Source organism: Ovis aries, chromosome 1, assembly GCF_016772045.2.
Source record: "Ovis aries strain OAR_USU_Benz2616 breed Rambouillet chromosome 1, ARS-UI_Ramb_v3.0, whole genome shotgun sequence".
Classification (NCBI taxonomy): Eukaryota; Metazoa; Chordata; class Mammalia; order Artiodactyla; family Bovidae; genus Ovis; species Ovis aries.
Window position 1 is genome coordinate 251836636 of NC_056054.1, and position 17819 is coordinate 251854454.

The 17819-nt window shown below is 39.9% G+C and overlaps 1 long non-coding RNA gene across 1 annotated transcript in view; it reads left to right on the forward strand.

The window, feature by feature from the left end:
• Positions 1 to 17819, forward strand: part of LOC121818571 (uncharacterized) — a 40889-nt gene that overhangs the window by 14162 nt on the left and 8908 nt on the right. The window contains exon 2 of the long non-coding RNA XR_006058540.2: positions 13645 to 13728. This is a non-coding gene — a long non-coding RNA (uncharacterized LOC121818571). The remainder of the gene's footprint in view (positions 1 to 13644; positions 13729 to 17819) is intronic.

The following is a 17819-nucleotide window of genomic DNA, read 5'->3' on the forward strand; positions in this document are numbered from 1 at the left end:
GATTTTTTGACTTTTCGTGTGGCAAGCAGTGTGAAGATGGACTCAGTAACACCATGAGTTAATTTCCATCATTCCATATTTTTCCATTGTTTGAAACAGTTTATGTGTGATTGAGATTATTTATTTAGCACACACCTTTGAGTACATACTGTGCGCCAGGCTCTTTTCTAGTCCCAGCGGATACTAGTCCCAGGGTAAGGGATAAGCAGAAGTCTCCTTAATATTTTTCATATTCCTTAATATTTTAACCAAATTTCCTGGCTCTAGGTATTTGGGAGTGAAGAAGAGATTTTTTCCTCTTCAACTCAGTTACTTTCATGATTTTTGGCTCACTCAGCCTTCCTATTCTTCATTTTGCTTTTTAGATTTTTTTTCCTAGGAACTTTTCTAATACATTTGCTTACTAATATGTTTAGAGAAAATTATTTATAATGTCAAATTACAATTTTTAGTCTCTGCTGTAGATGTCTTCCCCCCTCCACGATATTGTTTATTTCTGCCTTTTCATTCTTACTCAGTCTTGTTAAAATTCTGTTTAGAGTTTAATCTGTTTTAGTATTATTCAGCTAGTTTTATTATGTTTACAATGAGCCATCTTTTAGCTCCTATTTTCTGCCCTTAACTTCACTATTTTCTTCCACTTCATTTCAAAGAAACTTTTGCTTCTAGCTTCTTGAAATGACCACATAACTAATTTATTTCCAATCTGTCCATTTAAAAATGCATTTCTTTAAATATCATTCCCACTGAAAGGAATCACGGCTTCTTGAAGAATTGCTTAGTCCAGATCTGGGACAGGAAATGTACAAAATGAGCCTGGAACATCTGTCACAATAGATAACAAAGAAGCTATCAAAGACTACCAAGGTCATAACAATAGGACCCTGAAGCCTAATTAAAGGGATTCATTGTCATTGGCCAAAGATGGCACAATATGACCATCAAAAAGAATAATATCTGCCGAGGATTGAAATACATCATACATATTAAAATCCATGAATTCATAATGATACTAAAAATATCCTTCATAGAATCTTTGATGTTAGGAGATCAAATCATTATTCTGAAAACCCTGTAGAAAGGGAAAGTGTCAGTGTTTATCCTGCTTTTTCAATACAAAGTATACCTCCGTTGATGAAGGAAAGCTCTTTTTAGAATAATTTTTGTTAATAAAAAATGACAAGCTGGGAGATCACCACTTTGCAGCTCCTAATGGTCAAATGAAGGTGAGCAATAATCCCTGATGGCTTCTAAAATCTCCTGAGTTGATGTGCTGGAAGTACACAGCATCACCTATGATGTATTCTTGCCCAAAATTCAAACCTTGACCAAATTAGATCTCAGCATATAACTAATAGTTTATAGGAAGCACAGGGAAACAAAGAACATGTTAAATGACCCCCTGGGGACAGAGTCAATAAAATGCATGCCATGGGAAATTCTACAAGGAAAACATCAGGCTTTTTTCAACAAATAATTAGCAAGAAAGAGAGAGGGAGAGAGAGAGTTGAACTTACAAATTAAAAGATAACTGAGACACACAAACCCAAGGCAGTATATGGACCTTGTTTAGAATCCTGATTCAAACTAACTAACTGTATAAAAATTATTGAGGAATTACTGTTAGTTGTTTTGAGTGTTATGATAGAATTGTAGTTTGCTTAAAAGAGAGAGATGCTTATCTTTTAGAAATACACACTGAAGTATTTATGGAAGGAATGATATAATATATTTCACCCTAAGATAGTCAAATGCTAATAATGGTTGAAGCTGGATAATGGATACATAGAGTTTTATTGTACTCTTCTCTACTTTTGTTTGAATTTTGCCATACTTAAAAAGAATATACCTAAAGTTTTTAATTTGTTCTACACTGGGACTTGGAATGTATGAAATTTTGTGTGACTCTTTTAAGAATAGAGTCTTTGTTTCTTACCTTCTTCTAGTTTTTCTGTACTCAAGCGCCACTGGCCTTAAAGGAAAGATGTTCTGGGAGCTTGTCTTCCTGGTGCAGGATCCCAGGATTTGGGTCCTCAATAATGGAGCTTGGATTCCTCTCTCCTGGGGAAAACCTTTCCAGTTGTGATTAAACTCCTATTTGTGGGTCCCCTACCTGGGAGTGTTGGTCTTGACTGTACCACATTTCCACCCCTCCTACTCATCTCCTTGTGGTTCTTTCTTTAGATCTTTAATTGTGGAAAATCTTTTCTGCTAGTTTTCCGGTCTTTCACACCAATAGCTGATCCATAAATAATTGTAACTTGGTGTGCCTTTGGGAAGAGGTGAACTCAGAGTCTTCCTATTCTGCCATTTGGGCCAACACTGAATTGTTTGTTTGATATTGAATTGTGTAGTTTCTTTATATAATTTGATATAAACCCCTTATCAGATATATTACTGGAAAATATCTTCTTCCACTCAGTAGTTTGTCTTTTGCTTTGTTGATGGTTTCCTTTGCTGGGCAAAAGCTTTTTAGTTGGATTTAGTCCTTTTTTTTTTTTTCCTGTTGTTGCCCTCACCTGGGGAGATAGATCCAAAAAATATACCTAAGACTGATGTCAAACAGTATATTGGTTATCTTTTCTTCTAGAATGGTTTCTGGTCTTACATTTAAGTCTGTAATTCATTTTGAGTTTCTTTTTGTACATGGTTAAATAAATTGTTCTGGTTTCATTCTTTTGCACTTAGGTGTGCAGTTTCCCCAATACCACTTTTTAAGGAGATTGTCTTTTTCCCATTGTATTTTCTTGCCTTCTTCATCATAGATTAACTAGCAATACATGCATTGATATATTTGGGAGCTCTCTACTCAGTTCCACTGATCTATGTGTCTGTTTTTGGGTGAGTACCATACAGTTTTGATTACTATAACTTTGTAGTATAGGCTGAAGTTGTGGACCGTAATACCTCCAGCTTTTCTTTGTTATTGTTCATTTCTAATTTAGTTATATTAAGAAATGTTGTCTGTATTGTATGATTTTATTATTTGAAATAATTTGAGACTTCTCTTGTCACCTAATGCAATGTCAGAATCAATTTTAAAAATAATTTAAAAATAAATGTTGCATTTAAATTTGTAAAGGATATGTTATTTATTTTGTGGGTTCAGAATTACCATATCTGTTAGGTCAACTTGCTAATTATGTTGCTTTTTATTATTATACTTTTAAAATTTGCTTGATCTATTGTTTTTTAATAGAGCTATATTAACATTTCCTGCTGTTATTGTAAATTTTAAAATTTTCTTTGAAATTTTCAACCTTTTTAAAACTTTATACATATTGAGCCTATATAATTTATTTATTTGGTTTATATTTTGAGCTTATTCTGGTTATCTCTCACTGTAAAAACAAAGCATGCTTTGTGGTAAAACACATAATATTTTTATTATGCTCATGAATTCTCAGTCAAGAATCTGTGCAGGGAACACTGGGGATTGCCTGTCTCTTCTCAAGAACCTGTCGGACCTCAGTAATGAAGATGCAAATGACTTGAATGGCTGGGCACTGGAATCCCCTGGAAACTTCTTCACATGAAGTCTAGAGCTTGAGCAGTGGTGACTCAAAGGCCAAGGCTAATGTCCAAGAGACCCACACATGGCCCTTCATGAGTCTGACCTTTTCATGGCATGGCATTCAGCTGGGTCCTGAGAGGGAGTGCCCTGATGAGGAGAGTCTGGAGAGCAGACATTTCAAGAGAATAAGCAATAAAACCCAACCAAGCCCCTCAGAAATCTCATAGCATCAGTTCTATTTCATCTTACTGATTTCTAGCCAGAGACTAAAGCCAACTCAGTTTCAAGGACAGGGAAAGCAAATTCTGTCCTCATGGGGAGTGGCAGGGTCACACTGCAGAAGAGTATGTGGGATGGGAGATACTTTTGTGGCAAACTTTGGAAAATACAATCTGCTTCAGAGTCTATGCTGTTTGGTGCATATTTGTAGCATTTATTATTCCATATTTTCTGTTTGAATGTTCTTGTTTTTATTATGTTGTAGTCCTCCCTTACTTTTATTAATCTTAATTTTTATGCAATTAATATTGCCTACTTAGTTTTCTTTTTGGTAATATCTACATGATGTACTTTTTGTTCTTTTATTTTTCTATCTTTCTTATGGCTTTATTTTAGATTCATCTTTTTAAAACTCCTTATAATCTCCATGACTTAATTGGTAATTGTAATAATATAGTTTGTTTACATGTATTTTGATTACTAATATACTTTAGTCAATTCCACTATCTTGGAAGAATGCCTGGCATGTAGTAGTTTCTCACTATTAGTTACTGCTACCCTGATGCTGGGAAAGACTGAAGGCAGGAGGAGAAAGGGACAACAGAGGATGAGATGGTTGGATGGCATCACTGACTCAGTGGACTTGAGTTTGAGCAAGCTCTGGGAGATGGTGAAGGACAGGGAAGCCTGGCGTGCTGCAGTCCATGGGGCTGCAAAGATTTGGACACAACTGAGCGACTGAACAACAACAACTACTGCTGTTACTGCTGCTACTACGATCACTACAAATATTATTCTTGAATTCCATTTCAGAGCCCTTAATCATGAAACCAGAGATAACTTTATCATTTTCTTCTTACTTATTTCCCAAACTTCTCTACCGAAAAATATTGTACTGACATCTCTGTTTGGTAAGGGTGTTCTTCAGGGACTTTCAGTGTTTCCTGATATCTGGTGGGGGGAAGACAATTTTGTTCCTGGACCCATAACCATGGGGAATTTTCAGCACAGGCCCAATGTCAGATATCCTGATTAAGAACATAAGTTTAGAATTATTTTAGCACTCACTAACTGCTTGACTTTAGACAAGTTACTTTCAGAACCTTAGTTTTCACATGTGGAATCTGAAGATGTTGATTACAATGAAAAGTAAATGAAATAATGTGGCATGCTTATCACAGTGATTTTAAGTGGAAAATAACGGTTATTAGTATCATTTCCAGGAACGCTTTTTGAAGGTTAACTCTAAGTCATGCCCTAAGCTGAGCCCTGGGTACTGCATTCAAGAACTTGCTAGTGGGCAAAGAAGTAAGCCTTCAGTCCCATCTTCCCCATAGGAACACACACCTCGTCAGGATTTCTCCTTACATGATCTGCAGGTAGCCTTTACCATCTTAGTTTCATGACATGGAGTTGATTCAGATATCTTTTCCCAGCAGTGGTCTCATTTATGGTATGAGCATATGTGCTGCCCATTGTGAGGTTTCTAATCATCTTCTCTGAAGATGAGGCTTAGCAGCATGCAAGGGCCTCAATGGGTAACAGAAGGGCGAACATGCTTGCTTGAAACAATTTAACCTTATTCTTTCTGCCAGTGAGTTTCTTCTTCAGGGCTTATGGGTTCATCACATTTACAGGGTGAAGTGAGGCTAAAATTCAACAGCTTTCTCCTCCATCACTCATGCACCTTCTGGGCTGGGCTGCACCAGGCAGGGATGGGGGCTACTTCTGCTTAGTAAAGTCCCCAAAGTATCAGAAATAAGCAGGATGTGCTAGGGAAGGTTGACTCATGCTATCACATTCCTTCTTTCTCTCATTGATGGTGGAAGTGTCCATGGTTCTGATGAATGTCATAGAGTTGGAAGGCTGCTTGGAGCTAGAGCTGCCTCCCTCTCCCTTTCAGCTGTTTTTGTCTTCCTGTAGTCTTAGCGCAGTTTCATCCAAGGTGGGACTGACAATATGTGTGGACAACTATTGTGTGTCCTCAGATGTAACGCCCTTCCTCAGAGGCTACCTGATTCTCTGTGCATCACCATCCTCCGCCAGCCATGCTTTTTACAATACAAGTGTCCCTTGGAATGGGCACATTTTTTCTCAAGCTTGTTGGCAGTCTGTGCCAGGCTTAGAGTAGGTGCGGCCTTTGGAAGGATTACACATTAGTAAAGTCCAGTGAACAGCCTGTCAACTGAACTGGCACCAACAGTGTTTCCAAACATGTTGCTGAGGAGCTACCAAGAGTCCTGTCAAATTGGGAAGAGCACGCCAACACTTGTTTCAAATTAAGTATATGTAGTACACTAGTCTTTCCCATGTTCTGTATTTGTACCATACAAATCCCTTCTTTTGCCCTTAAATATCTTCAAAATATTTTTTTATATAAAGGCACAGCTTTCCTTAACATTCTGACAGTTTTACAAAGATACGATTAATATTTATCGATTACCTAAACACTTGCCAGTTATCCACGCACTACTTCATTCAATCTGCACAACTCTAGGTGAGGTAGTGCTTATTGCCTTTAGTTTACAGATGAAGAAATGGAAGTGAGATGAAATAAATTGCCCAAAGTCACACAGCTAGAAACAGAACGTTCAAATAATATTCCCAAGGTCACATAGAACTTAAATGTTATCATGGAGGCTTGAACTCAGGTCTTGTGATTTCAGATAAAATACTCTTGCTGTAGCCTATGACCAGCCTTTCATTTCTGTTTCATAAGTCACTTAATCTTGCCTGGTTATTCACCATAATTAATCGAATACTAATCTTATCTTCTCTATTCACCCTTGCATGTTGACAAGCACTGGTTGACTGGCTCTGTGATCCAGGTGGGCGTTGACTCACTACTTCCCAAGACCTCTTCTCATGGGGGCCTCTTTCCTTGTTCCTACTTTACTTTCTACTTCCCTTGTAATTATCTGATTAATATCACTTTTTTCCTAGACCATAAACTATGCTCACTGCATATGCACAGTGCTGGATACACTGCACGTGGTCAGAATTTTTTTTATCAAATGAATGATTGAATAAATGAATAAGCCCCTCCACCTGACACTCCTGTCCATATTCTTTTGATTTTGCCTTTCTGATTTTATCGACTGTTCCATTTTAACTTGAACCTTCTGCTCTAGCTTGCCTGGTCTTGTTCCTTACTAACATGCTCCTTGTTCTTATCATTATCCTTTTCTCTTATGATGTTAGCCCTGCTTGAGATATCCTTTCTGTCCCATGCACATAAATTTTTTCCCCCTCCAATGCTGATCAGCTCTCCAGGCTCCCATGAAGTCTTCTTTGAACGTTCAGACCATTCCAGACCACTATCTTCCTTTTTGTATGGCTAGCCATCTTTATTCACCTCTCCAAGCAAAATGGCAACCTCCTTGATTAAAAATACATAATATTAGTTTTGTGCATTCCTCTGCAGGCCAGGTAGTGAATAACTAATAACTGGTAAGTGATAAATGATGATTGCACATGATTTGCTGGTTCAACCACTCAGCAATTGGGGAAATGGTCATATGTGTAACATCTCTAAAACTACATGCCTAATGGTAGTGAAAGAGAAAGTTGCTCAGTCATGTCCAACTCTTTGTGACCCCATGGACTATATAGTCCATAGAATTCTCCATGCCAGAATACTTGAATGGATATTCAAGTATTTCCCTTCTCCAGGGGATCTTCCCAACCCAGGGATCAAAACCAGGTCTTCCACATTGTAGGTGGATTCTTTACCAGTTGAGCCACAAGGGAAGCCCAAGAATACTTGAGTGGGTAGCCTATCCCTTCTCCATCGGATCTCCCTGACCCAGGAATTGAACCCGGGTCTCCTGTATTGCAGGCAGATTCTTCATCAACTGAGATATCAGGGAAGCCTCGAGGTAAGAGAGGCATAATAACATCTACCTTGTAAGGCTGTTTTGACAATTAAGTGAAATAAACCCTGTAAAGAACTTAGCACCTTGATCATATTTGTTACATGCTCAATAAATGATATTCAGGATAGGCCAGGTTATACTGAAGAAATAAGCAAGCCCAAAATCTCAATGCCTTAACCAAGTGAAGGTTTATAGCTTGCCCATGCTATATATATATATATATACATGTCCAACAGGGATTGTTTTTATTCATCAGTCACTCAGGGACCAGGCTGACAAAAGTTCATTTTGACAAGTGCATCCATGATCACCTTGGAAAGGGGAAAGAATTGTAAGGAATTGTGTACTGATTTTTAGAGCTTATTCCTGAAAGTGGCATGTTACTCCCACACGTGTTTTATTGGCCCAAACGAGAAATCTGGTCATGCGTAATTTCATGGGGGGGTGGTGAGTACAACCCTATTCTAGAGTAGCCTGGGAAAGTTCCCTTATCTGTAAAGGGGTAATGATAATGACTGTACCTATGTCAGAAGGTTATAATAAGAATAAAATGAGTGATTGCATATTAAGTGCATGTAACCATGCCCAGCACATAGCTAAGTGCTTACTATATATTAGCTGTTAATATTCTATCCAAAGAATGAGCCATTTGACATATAACAATTGTGTGAGCTCATTTAACCATTTCATAAAACTTAATCGAGTGTCTTATAAGTGTGAGACCCTGTGCTAGGTGTTGAGGATCACAGAAATCATGACACTGTCAATTAGGGATAAGCTGGAAACTCTTTTAGTTCTGATTCAAAATCTTGACTCATGCTAAGATGTACCAACGAGGTTTCTGAAATCTTACAAAGATCACAGAGTCTACCCATTAATTGGACATATTTTATGTCACTAATATATTTAAGGTACTGCCAAGTTTTGATGGCAATTGTGAGATTTATTTATTCTCTGCATTGTTAGTCAGATATTTGTTCCACATTTTCCTAGTTTATGAAAATTTTTTGGGTATGCCTTTCCTTGTAGATCCTAACAGTATGTAACAATAAAGCTTACTGGTTACATAGTCCAGAGACCTGAAGACTATATTTCCATGTCCCCAGGAAGTAATCAGGGCTTCCCTGGTGGCTCAGAGAGTAAAGAATTCTGCAGCGCAGGAGGTCTGAGTTCAATCCCTGGGTTGGGAAGATCCCCTGTGGGAGGGCATGGCAACCCCCTCCAATGTTCTTGCCTGGAGAATCCCCAGGGGAGGAGAATGATGGGCTACAATCCATGGGGTTGCAAAGAGTCAGATACAACTGAGCAACTAAGCACAGCACAGTACAGGAGGTAATCAGCCCAAGGACTACTCTTTCTTACAACCACGAGAGGGCAGTAGCAACTCACTGATGCATTAGGACAATTATACCCTGATCAAAGGAGGTTCTAGGGCTTCCCTGGTGGCTCAGAAGTTAAAGCGTCTGCCCGCAATGCGGGAGACCCGGGTTCAGTCCCTGGGTTGGGAAGCTCCCCTGGAGAAGGAAATGCAACCCATTCCGGTATTCTTGCCTGGAGAATCCCATGGAGCGGGGAGCCTAGTAGGCTATAGTCCACGGGGTCCCAAAGAGTTGGACACGACTGAGCGACTTCACTTTCACTTTTCATTCCTGGGATGCAAGGATAGTTCACATTTACAAAGCAATAGGCATGATACACCACCTAAGTGGAATGAAGGATAAAAATCATATGATCATTTTAATAGATGCAGATAAGGCACTTGACAAAATTCAATATCCTATCATAATAAAAACTCTTAGCAAATTAGGTATAGAGGGAATGTGTCTCAACATAATAAAAACCATATTTGACAAGTCCACAGCTGACATCATAGTCAACAGTGTAAAGCCAAAAGCCTTTCTCCTAGATCAGAAACAAGACAAAGGTGCCTCCTCTCACCACTCCTACTCATATAGTACTGGAAGTCCTAGCCAGAGCAATCAGGCAAGAAAAAGAAATAAGACATCCAAATAAGAAAGGAGGAAGTAAAATTTATCTTGCTATATATAGAGAAGCACCAGTTGTCTGAGGTCAAATCTTTAAGGAACAGCCTATATCTGGTGGTCAAGCAGAGCAGAGGTATAAAAGCTTGGCCTCTTTGACCTGACACGGGAAATTATGGCCAGGAACACTTGTTCTAGGACTTATCTTTGGGTTGGCTAAGGTTTTTATCAGGGTTGCATTTCAGGTTGGCTTCTCCCTCTGCCCAGTTCTACATCCTCCCTTTGAATTCCTTTCCTGAGATTCAAAAATATTTTGTACCTCAAACTCTGCCTCAAGTGTCAGCTTCTAGAGAACGCATCTGATCACATTTTGCCTTCCACCTTGAAATATATCAGCTGTGTTACAATTCCAGGCCTTACCACCATTTCAAGAAAAATTTGTTTAGCAAAGTTCAAAATTATTGAAGATTTACAGAAAGTAAAAGCAAATATAGTGACCTTCTTGGCTTGATCTTCTGCCCTTCTGTAAGTCTGTCAACTACAGCCATTAAGTTGGCCCCAATTAGGATTCTGGGCTCAATTTTCCCTTAGCAAGCCCTTTATTCCATATCTAAGTAACTAGGTTCTTAGATTCTTTTATGACTAAGCCCCCACCTTGTATCTTATTTCCAGTAACTACTCAATCTTGTGCCCTGTGTGTGCTGTTTACCCCAAGTGGTTCTAGGCTGCTGGGCCAGATTAACAGAGCATGGAGGAGAAAGCACCTGCTTTGTGTAGGTCTTTTGTTTGCTGTCTCCACTCTTTCTCTACCTCTCCTTCCTTTAGCATGTAATTTTCCATGATGAGTTTTCATATAAAAATGATAACCGAAAGGCAGTACTACTTTTTCTTTGCATGGACTTTTCTTTGCTTCCTTATTTGGTCTCCATCCTTGCCTTCTCTCCTACATCCTCTTTTTATTTCCTTCCTCCTCCTTTTCCTGCAATTATTGATTTCTTCTTCAAGAGAACACAATTAGACAAAGAGATAAAAGACATGGTGCCTTCTCTAAGGGAGCTCCCAGTACACTGCGGATTCAGAGAAATGAACATGTAATCTCCAAGTGAGTGCTCAGTTCTGACTCAGTGTGGACCAATGGCTCCCTGGGAGCAGGGTGCATGTCTTGATGAAGGTGAGGCTTGGTGTCAGGACTGAAGGATTAACTTCTGGATTCTTGGCTACACTTATTCCTGAAGCTTTGGGCAGTTTAAGATATATGACATGCAAATGTAATGAGCTTGTCATTTCTTTTGTACAGATGACTTTTTCTGATATGTTTGAAGGATATTTTAAAACAGTTATTTCAATATGAAAGAAAACAATATTTCAATATGAAAATTTCATCTGAAATCTTCTGTTTGTGTTCTTCACTTGTCTTATGCACCACATCATTACATGAGCTAAAAAAACTCAACTTCATCCAGGTTTGGGTTGTATCACCTCAAATATCTCAAGGAGACCTGCATAATCAAAGTTTAGTAGTACACTGAGTATCTCCATGTTTCCTTCTGCTTTTGAGTACATACATGCAGATTTGCTCATCACACATGACACTCTATATTTTAAAAGAGTAATGATATTTCTCAGTCAGTGGACAGTTCATCAAAAGGTCCCATTTTTCAAACCTGAGACTTAATGGCTTGGGGCATATTCTGAGGATGTCTTGTGCCAGCATCCTTCTCTCCCTCTGTATATTTGCATGTTCTCCCCCCTACAGGCTATGAGGGTGGGATGCTGCCCTGCCAATGCCCAGGAATCTCTGCATCATGGTAATGTCAGACCTTGGCCATGTGTCAGATATTTAGGTTAATTTCCTCATTTTCAGGAGAACTAAGTGAAAAAAGTATGCTGATTGCTAACCTGTACCAAGTTTAAAAAAAAAAAAAGTCTAATAGTGTAACACTTGAATGATTGATTCCTTGATAATTCACTTTTAAATCCATTATTGTTATTGTTTAGTGGCTAAGTCATGTTTGACTCTTTGCGATCCCTTAAACTGTAGCCTGCTAGGCTCCTCTGTCCACAAGTTTTCCCAGGCAAGAATATTGGAGATTTGCCATTTCCTTCTCCAGGGGATCCTCCCCATCCAGGGATCGAACCTGTGTCTCCTGCCTTGTAAGCAGATTCTTTACCACTGAGCCACCAGGTAAGTCCTTTAAAGCCATAATATTACTTTTCATCAACAACTTTGTTGAAACAAACTAATTTCACTGTTTAAATAGATATCAGTGGAAATAACATAAATTTTATCACAGTCTAACGTCCTAGAATCATCTAGCAATCTTACTCAATGTCAGCAGTAGAAACAAAATCTAAACAACAGACAGCATCTGAAGAGCTAGTTATAACTGACTCAGAAGAGGCCATAAATAAATTATATTTGCTCAGAGTTTTTTATCTCCCATTACTTACTTACATTAAAACCGAATCAGGTTAGTATTAGCTTTTGAAAAATAATATATATTTTAAAGTAAAATCAGTCAGTCCTCAGAAATCATGGAGCACTGAATATCTATCTCAACTGGCTCTAAGTCCATCCCCTTAGTTATTGGTAGTACCCATAAACGAGAAATTTTGCCATTCTGCATCCTATGCAGAGAAATAACAGAGCTGTTAGTCCCTGCCCAGCACATGAGCCACTTCTCAATCTGTAACAGAATGATGTTCTGAAACAACCTTCTTACTCAAACCATCAGCTAAAGCGCTCTTCGTAGCCTGACCACCTGCAGCCCTGCTTGCCTCACAGACACACTGGGGTCAAAGCATCAGCCCAAGGAATGGGCTTGGACCATCTCAAGACTGACCAGCTGCTCTGCACATATTCAGGGAAATCCCTGAAGGACAATGAGATGTCCCCAGAACTAGCATGTGCCCAATGAATTCTTGATGACATGAGTGCCTTGAACAAGAGATTCCCCAGTTGTCTCCATAGAGAAGCCCATCTTCTAGAAAGCTATCTTGACCCCATAAATGACCCTTAGGTGGATGCTCCTACTTATTAGTTTTGCTAGTTGTAAACACATATACAAATCCTTGAGAAATTATGCTATTTGGCCACAAAGCCAAAACAAATCAAATACTCATCACATTCTCCGTTAATGTATTTGACATAAATTGCATTTAAGCAGAACTAGGGTGTGATCGCAGAGCTGTTTGATGGCAGCCATTTGTGCACACTGCTCACTTATGCTCTGGGTTTATTACTGATATTCTGTACGAAAAATGAATCTTCCCATGTTGAGAAATTAACTTGGTCTTAGTGGAGATAGTCTAAGAGGTCACAAAAATAGTGCAATTAATTCAGCATTTCTGTCTCCAAGTGATGGGTTACAACAAATTATGAAGTGTAATTATGGTTATTAAACATCAGAGCATTTGGCAAAATCAGTTAATTTTTTCAAGACAAACCATTCAGAATTGGCTTTGGCTTTTGATTGAATTATTCACATCTTCATCTGGTGCTTTGCCATCATGTATACACACATGAGGAGGCTCCAGGGGCAGGATTTTGGTGGTAGTGCCAAATACAAGAAGGAAAAGAGAATGGCCATGGATGTAGGTTTGGTTTCTTGAACTCACTTGAAAACTCACTTCTTTGGAGATAACCCTGCTAAAACCCAGTATGTTGCATCTTGGTTTCAGTTTATAATAAGATTTGTATATGTGGGTGCTCAGCAGTAAATAATCCATCTGCCAGTGCAGGAGGCTTGGGTTCAATCCCTGGGTCGGAAAGATCCCCTGGAGAAGGAAATGGCAATCCACTCCAGCATTTTCGCCTGGAGAATTCTATGGAGAGAAGAGCCTTGTGGGCTAGAGTCCGTAGGGTCACAAGGAGTCGGACACGATGAGCGGCTGAACACACTTTGAGAATTAGGAATAAGGAAAATGAAATACTCATTTCCCAGGTCAAGGTCCTAGTATTGAGTGAAGAATGGGGACCCTAAGAGGACTTGCCCTGCTCTCTGTGTTTCTGGCTAAAAGCTAACTTGTCTTCTTTCTATGTCATATTCTGCAGGGTAGATCTGAATTGTGGAAGTCACATGACAGAATTAACCAGATCAGATAAACTGCCTTGGGGAAGAATGACTCAGATCTTACTGTAAGTGTGTCCAATGACTCCTGACTGTGGGGAGCAGAACCATGAAATGCATGCTGGGAAGGATTAGATATTCTCTTTTCTCTTTCTTTCTTCCATTTTCCCTCTCTCTCCACTACTTGTCTTTTGTTTCTCTGCCTTCTTTCTCCTTCCCATCTTTCCTGTCCAAATGATGGGGATAGTCTGGTCAAAGCTATAAAGGAGAAAAGAAGGACTTTTGAAACAGAGGCTAGTCAGGCAACAGGTTTGGCTGAGATGAAAGGATGAGGGTTGGGAGTAAAAAAGAAATTTGAGCATGCACTTACGCAGATGACGTTGAAAAGTGGGATACTTTAGTCCCAAAGGACAATTGTGAGCTTGGTAAATTCTGGAGCATGAAATTGATGTGATAAACATAGTATCGAGAAGGACATTTTACTAGCAAGTGGAGCTAACTGTGGCAGAACCTAATGTTTCTTTATCAAGGGACAGAGCCAGCCATCTGGCCCAGTTCTAGGTTGTAGAGTCTACAAGCATCCTAATTAACTAAAGAATTGATTGCTGTCAGCAGGAGATCACTCTGGAAGACTTGAAGATGCTTCTAATACATACACATGGCCATTTCCTGCTGTCTCCAGACTTAGAGTTCCTCTCCAGAACACCTGGGCCCTCCTTCATGGTTCAGCTGGAACGCCTTCATTTCAAGGACATTTTCCCTGACCTGCTCCATTTGATTACTTTCCCCTGTCATCGTTTGTATACACTACTCTTTTCACCTGCCCCTGTGGGATCTTGCCCTCTGAAGAGGCCCCATCTCACTGCACTTCTATTGCCCCTTGGGAGCTGCGACTGTCTTTAACTCTCCAGTCAATGGCCCCAACACTGCGTCACATAGCAGGTGACTATGGATTGACTGAGCTTCCATAACTCTAGGCAACCAAGTGGGACGTGCAGATGTCATTCCATAACTTCACTGGAAAACATTGATTTTCAAATGTACTTTCAAATACATCTTGTCCTAAAAAGAGGCCAGAAGGTGAAAGGTTAGATTTGATGGGACTGAGTTAGGCTGTTTGCAACTCTGACATTCTGTGATCTAAGTGCAAAGTTCCCTAGAAGGAGGAGGAGGCAGGGTCAATGAGGCTATTTGCTAGGATTATCTAGGGGAGTTAGGGGCTGGAAACTAAGTACCCTAATCCTCCTTAACTTGCTCACATGGCTCAACCTCATCAAGCATTCTTAGCATCAGAAACTTCAAACCAAACCAATCCAAAGTAAGGCCTCTTTGTTGGTACAGCAAATAGAGAAGCAAAGACACCAATCTGCATGCTCCCTAATCTCCTTGGATCTTGTTCAGGATGCATGTGGCTGGTGACAGACAGGATGGTGTTAATTTCTCAGACTGGGTCGCAACAGCTGCAAGACTCTCCACCTTCAGAGACATCAGCACATTTTTCTATCAAGTAGGATGCAGGAAGTAGGGATGCCACTGGGGCCAGGGCTCATACCTCTCACAGTGATTTTCTTTCCAGGGTATTATTCTAGAAGCTGGTACTCATCTCTCCTTGGTTGATATATACCCAGGGCCCACCTAGTCGAAGCAGGGGTCTAAATCTCATTGGCTCTACTGCTTATCTTCCTTAGTAAGTTTGGTAACATACCGGAATTAAAATATTCTTGTGTAAATGCTTGATGTCTAGTATAAAGGTGCTACTTTTGCTTCTTGTTCACAATACTTGATCCACATAAACAAAACAAATCCCTGCTCCCATTCTCTTTCCTTTACTACCAAAGCATAATGCCAATCACAAACACTATTTTAACACACTCCTCTTATACTTTAGCAGGAAGTCAGAGGGGAGACCTATGTTTAAAATGGTCAGTCCCAGGGACTTCAGGTCTGAATGACTGTTAGAGGGAGATTGGCAGATGGCTGGAGGAGTGTGAGCAATCATGTGAACAAAGGACTGTTACGGGAAACATCAAAGAGTCTAGTTGTTTGGGGGGTTGGCTGTATAGAAAGTAAAGCTGGGGAAGCAGATTGAGCTCATATTGTGTAGGGTCCTGAACTGGATGGGTAGTGGGTGAGCCATTGAATGGCACAGCTAGTGCTATGATTTACAGAGATTAATTTGATGGTGGTATGTAGATTGCTTTAATCTGTTATCATCTCCAAGAACAGAATGCTGAGCCTTGTTGGAGAAGTTTTTATGAACTCTGCAGATTGCACAGAAAACATATTTTCTTCCATCACAGCAGGCTGGTAATTTCAGTCTAGCAGTCCTTCTGTGTGCCATCAGTCCGTCCCTCATCTGTTCCCAATAATGAACTACTGCTACCCCTATTAAAAACCATTTTCTTTGGAACCTTGGAAATTTCTTATTTAGTAGATTTGACTAAAGCAATTACTATAAACAATGAAAAAACATTAAAAAAATTATAAGCAAAGGGATGCCTCTGATTTGCATATGGGAGTGTTCACTTCAGTTAGAGAATGAAGATGGGATTGGGAGTTAGGTTAAGGGGTGGAAGAGGCAGGGGAGAGAAGATGGGGTCTAGAGTCATTCATCATCAGTGGAGATGAAGGGGAGAAAATAAATGCGTGAGGTGTTCAGAAGATGAAATTCACAGGACTTGGATTATAGACTGGATATGAAGGTAGGGAGAGCAGGAACCATCTCCCAGGTTTCTGACTCGAGTGACAGGTGGAGGTCATACTGCTAGGGATCCCAAGGTAAGGGCAGGTGAGGAGGGAGATGATGAATTATTTCTGGAAGCTTTGGAAAGATAGAATCATCTCCAGACTCTACTTATAAAACATTTTTTAATCCTCAATTTTGAAGACCATCTGCTACAGTTGCCAAAGTTTTTTTTTAACATGAAATTTGCTGGTTTCATTGAGTTGCCTCTGCTTATGTACCGCTTATGATAGAAGTGTTCCATCGCAATTGTTCTTACCAAAATGGGCATGCTTCGATGTTGTTATTATAAAAGCTTCTAAACAGGCCACCTCAACTTTGATAGTCTTCTGGATTGATTTGGTGAAAAAAAAAAGATCCTTCCCTATTTCTGACACATACTATGTGTATCATCTTCCATCATAAAACGCACATTATGTTGCTATAGATGCTTCATTTCTGATTCTGGTAGAGGCTTGGTACTTTGACCCTCCCAAGTTGTGTCCTATATTTATATTATGAAACTAGAGGGAACATAAAGGTCTATGTAATTTTTTCTCCCTGAAGCTGGAACATGAAACAATAGCTCCTACTTTCCTGCCTTAGTCAAAGGAGGGCGTCTCCTCCTTACCTGCTAAATTGCCTTGTAAGATCCTGTGAATCCAGTGATTCAATGGATTACATTTACTAAAGAGCAGGGTGGCTGTATTTCAAAAGTAGAACTGGGCCTGCTGCTTTCTTTTTCACTGCCTGAATCCTGTTCCTGTGACATCGTGGTAGAGGCTGGCTAGAGGCATGCATGCAGTTAAACTTACAACCTATTCTGTGACTCAGAAAGATCACTGGCGATCTGGGGCTATGAGTCCCAAGGTCTGGGTCTCTGGCTGAAAGTAGAAAATGCCATTTTTCCCTCATGTTTTTTCTCTTCTCCACACCAATTCTGACCAGAAAGCTGTGCACTGGGAGATTCTGGGTACTGATGACTAAAATCAGTGCTTGCTTCCCTTTCAAATACCATCCTTCTGTGTGTGCTCCAGAGTCAGGAAGGACATGTAACTGGGCATCCTGAACCCCTGAATGTATGTGACTGTCTTGGAGAAAGGGGGATGGAGTGGAGTTATGCTGCCCTGGTCAGCACCTGGTCAGGCTCCTGTTTCTCTAACCATTGTGTGGGTACTCCCACTTTCCCCCAGCTCTAAATCCAGTCTTATGCTCTCCTCTGCCCAAGGGATTGGATTTCTTGTGCTGGAACAATGCAGTTTTCCATGACTGGGTCTGTTATCTCCTCTCTCCTACTGTCTGCTAAAGTTTGGGCCTCATCTCCAGTTAGACTGGCACCTGAGTTCTGGACTCTGCCTTGGGCTCAGATCATACCACTAACTCCTAAGAACTGATCTGAGTTTCAGTGATTATTTCTGGGTCCATGTACCAAACCCC